Source organism: Schistocerca americana, unplaced genomic scaffold (genome assembly GCF_021461395.2).
Source record: "Schistocerca americana isolate TAMUIC-IGC-003095 unplaced genomic scaffold, iqSchAmer2.1 HiC_scaffold_303, whole genome shotgun sequence".
NCBI classification, from domain to species: domain Eukaryota; kingdom Metazoa; phylum Arthropoda; class Insecta; order Orthoptera; family Acrididae; genus Schistocerca; species Schistocerca americana.
Genome location: NW_025726020.1, coordinates 57,501 through 62,500, shown reverse-complemented (window position 1 = coordinate 62,500; position 5,000 = coordinate 57,501).

The window sequence follows — 5,000 nt, the reverse complement described above, 5'->3', positions numbered from 1 at the left end:
CATGCAATACCTCCATCTATGCGAATCTGACAACACTACGTCCGCCATGTCGAGCGCACCACAAAACACAGCGCCATCTGTAGGTCTCCCGCGGCATGACGTCCTGCAACGACGATACCGCCATCTATGAGACGCCAAGCCGACCAAGACATCGATGGGCCCACAGTGCCCATCTTTCGACCCCACCCACAAAGCCTGCGTCCTCTGTCGACCACAGCACCCCAACGCCAGCGCCTCTGCCGCACGAAATCGTGGACCGGCAATCACTCCACCTGCGCCCCACTCCAACCGCCCAACTCGCAACTCCAGCGGATGAACGGCGGACTTTTCCCGCAGTCGCAATGTGCAATCCACCCCTATAACATGCGTTTCATGAAGAGTTATCTCCAATATGCGACATTCCCGCTGTCCCTATACATGAGCTGCGGGCTGTACCAGTTACGAGCTAGAGACGCGACCGCGTTGCTCTCTGTACGAATGCCGATGCTGAGCGGTCAGCTAGGAGGCGCTCCATCCATGTCGGTACCGGTGAGCGTTGCACTCGCAGTCGCAAGAACGTACGGCAAGTATATTACCTGGAAGAGTCAATGACAGTCCACGCCCCCCTGCGTGGGAAGAGTCTTTCTAGGCCATGACCCACCGGAAGGGCGCAGCGTCCCCCACCCCAGACATGTGACGTCACACCATCGGTATTGACGACTAGACTGATTCCTTATAATCATTTGCCATACACCGGTGGAAGCTGCCGAGACGAGTAACTACATAGCGGGCTCGCCGTGTCACTAATGTACAGAGATACAACAGTTTCGACTGGAACCGGATTAAACGTATACACGGCGCTGATTAGTAATAGATAGAGCCATCAGAATACAGATAATGTATACAACTGTCCGTATACATGCTGAAAGACTCTGCTCACAATCACAACCACACGTCAGCCACACACCCTTATCACGCACTACTCTCTGCCTGTAACACGCACACAGACAATATGTAAGCACCAGCATGGAACAACACCCAGTGCATCCTCTCCGCCACATTAGACAATCCACACTGTCATAACCAGACTGGGAGGTCCACTCAGAAAACAGAATATCCCACCCACCCGACAACCACCATTGCTCAGCCAAGCCACCAACACCCACACATGTCCTACACAGGGGTGCACCCAACATCACAATACTGCCTCCTCTCACAGCACACAAACAATGGCAGGAATGAAAGACACAGGTCTGCCACAAGCATGGAATGAGAGCGCCGCCTGTCATGAGCCAAAGGTGCATCCTGACGTGGCAAATCAGATGATGCCGCAGGCATCCACTTACTATAATCACAATCAACAAACCGGCCGCCCCGCCCCGCCCCCCATTAAACCTTTCCTTACAACAATGTGTACCTTAACCTAACCTATATCGTACCGTAACCTAACCTATATCGTACCGTAACCTAACCTATGTCGTACCGTAACCTAACCTATGTCGTACCGTAACCTAACCTATGTCGTACCGTAACCTAACCTATGTCGTACCGTAACCTAACCTATGTCGTACCGTAACCTAACCTATGTCGTACCGTAACCTAACCTATGTCGTACCGTAACCTAACCTATGTCGTACCGTAACCTAACCTATGTCGTACCTTAACCTAACCTATGTCGTACCTTAACCTAACCTATGTCGTACCTTAACCTAACCTATGTCGTACCTTAACCTAACCTATGTCGTACCTTAACCTAACCTATGTCGTACCTTAACCTAACCTATGTCGTACCTTAACCTAACCTATGTCGTACCTTAACCTAACCTATGTCGTACCTTAACCTAACCTATGTCGTACCTTAACCTAACCTATGTCGTACCTTAACCTAACCTATGTCGTACCTTAACCTAACCTATGTCGTACCTTAACCTAACCTATGTCGTACCTTAACCTAACCTATGTCGTACCTTAACCTAACCTATGTCGTACCTTAACCTAACCTATGTCGTACCTTAACCTAACCTATGTCGTACCTTAACCTAACCTATGTCGTACCTTAACCTAACCTATGTCGTACCTTAACCTAACCTATGTCGTACCTTAACCTAACCTATGTCGTACCTTAACCTAACCTATGTCGTACCTTAACCTAACCTATGTCGTACCTTAACCTAACCTATGTCGTACCTTAACCTAACCTATGTCGTACCTTAACCTAACCTATGTCGTACCTTAACCTAACCTATGTCGTACCTTAACCTAACCTATGTCGTACCTTAACCTAACCTATGTCGTACCTTAACCTAACCTATGTCGTACCTTAACCTAACCTATGTCGTACCTTAACCTAACCTATGTCGTACCTTAACCTAACCTGTATTGCGCCTTAACCTAACCTGTATTGCGCCTTAACCTAACCTGTATTGCGCCTTAACGTAACCTGTATTGCGCCTTAACGTAACCTGTATTGCGCCTTAACGTAACCTGTATTGCGCCTTAACGTAACCTGTATTGCGCCTTAACGTAACCTGTATTGCGCCTTAACGTAACCTGTATTGCGCCTTAACGTAACCTGTATTGCGCCTTAACGTAACCTGTATTGCGCCTTAACGTAACCTGTATTGCGCCTTAACGTAACCTGTATTGCGCCTTAACGTAACCTGTATTGCGCCTTAACGTAACCTGTATTGCGCCTTAACGTAACCTGTATTGCGCCTTAACGTAACCTGTATTGCGCCTTAACGTAACCTGTATTGCGCCTTAACGTAACCTGTATTGCGCCTTAACGTAACCTGTATTGCGCCTTAACGTAACCTGTATTGCGCCTTAACGTAACCTGTATTGCGCCTTAACGTAACCTGCATTGCGCCTTAACGTAACCTGCATTGCGCCTTAACGTAACCTGTATTGCGCCTTAACGTAACCTGTATTGCGCCTTAACGTAACCTGTATTGCGCCTTAACGTAACCTGTATTGCGCCTTAACGTAACCTGTATTGCGCCTTAACGTAACCTGTATTGCGCCTTAACGTAACCTGTATTGCGCCTTAACGTAACCGATATTGCGCCTTAACGTAACCTATATTGCGCCGTAACGTAACCTATATTGCGCCGTAACGTAACCCACATTGCCCCTTAACGTAACCCACATTGCCCCTTAACGTAACCCACATTGCCCCTTAACGTAACCCAACACACGTTGGGCCTTAACCCAACACACGTTGGGCCTTAACCCAACACACGTTGGGCCTTAACCCAACACACGTTGGGCCTTAACCCAACACACGTTGGGCCTTAACCCAACACACGTTGGGCCTTAACCCAACACACGTTGGGCCTTAACCCAACACACGTTGGGCCTTAACCCAACACACGTTGGGCCTTAACCCAACACACGTTGGGCCTTAACCCAACACACGTTGGGCCTTAACCCAACACACGTTGGGCCTTAACCCAACACACGTTGGGCCTTAACCCAACACACGTTGGGCCTTAACCTGCTCTGTAATTGTCATACGACGCGTTAAATTAGTGTAGTGTTGCCTAACTGCAACCCCCGCAATATAGTTTGCTACTCGCACTGCCCGGTCCCCAGTGTATCGCTTCATGTTAAACACCTTGCAGCTATACACTGTAATGTGGATGGCAGCAGGACGTACATGCTCAATGCCCTTTGCAGTTGTTCATTGGCATTTGCAGTTGTTCATTGGCATTCGCATGTGCGAAGCACTTAGCCTACGCTGTGGTACGGCCTGTGTCAACTGTCCGCTGATGTTGTACGTCCAAATCACACACTGTACTGCACATTGGTCCTCATGTACTGAATGATACATCGTGGTACATGTGACCGTACAACGACTGCGCCAACAACGGCGAACCATGCGGTCCAAATGTTGTGCACTCAGCTACGTGTCGTCTCCCTATAAGAGCTGGATTGCAGTGTGGTATGCCCTGGATGGCGATCAGCATGAGCCGTCTGTTGATGTAGTGGCGCGTGTTGTCAGACGTAGTCGTCTCTTCTCACACACCGTGATAGCATGGTGCACTGCGTTCCACATCTGCGACATGCGACAGAGGCCGGTTGACAGTCGTTCGCGCAATGGACATCGCATACGTACGGGGGCCACCTTCCACGTGTTCGCGAAGCGTGCACATGTTGTTGCGTGTATGTGGGCAGACATAGTGTGTCGTGACACCTGACACAGGCATGCAACAATCGTTGAATTTGCAAATGGCGATGGACGCCTACGTTTGCTGGTGACGTTATGCAAATGAACAACTGGTAAACCGTTGTGGTGCGGTTGTTCTCGCTAGAGGTGAATCAGTGATGGCGACGATCGGTTGAGCTACCAACCGGTTGTTCCAGCGATACCCACCATGCCCACGAACGTGAATGGCATCTGGGTGTGAAGCGATACGCGGCGGTGGCTGGGTGGGACCGTCCCCGGCCGGTGAGGGGGGGCCTCCCGGCGTGCTGGCCGCGCGGTGCGTGGGCGCACGCGCTACAGCCGGCTGGTGGGGGCGGCCAGTGGCAGGCGCGCCGGCCGACGGAGGCGGCAGGCGGCGCAGCTGCGCGCCGGCGCACCCTGCACGCGGCGCCGTGCGGCCAAAGTAGGTCCTCGCGGGCCCGGTGCGAAGCGCGGTGGACATCTGCAGTGTGCTGGTCCGATTGAGGACTGTGTGCGCTGAGGATGCGCCGCCGCCCGGCGCTCGGCGCCGCGACGCCGTCTGCTGCTCGGTCGCCTCTGCGGTTCTCGCAGGTGGTTTGTATCGCAGCTGTGCGGACGTGTTGGCGCGTGCGCTGTGCTGGGAGAGTTCGCTTCGGCACCCAAGTGGGGCTTTTGTCCTTCTGTGGCGCTGGCGTTGGAGCTGCCGGTCACCGTAGGTGGCGCGTGTTGTCTCCCGCCGGCAATGCCACGACAGCACGCTCCCGGGCCTCTGTCGGCAGCGGCAAGCTCAGTTGGGAGCACGGGTGGTCGCACCTAAAGCGTCTACTCGCCAAACTCCGGGCGATTGCGCCTC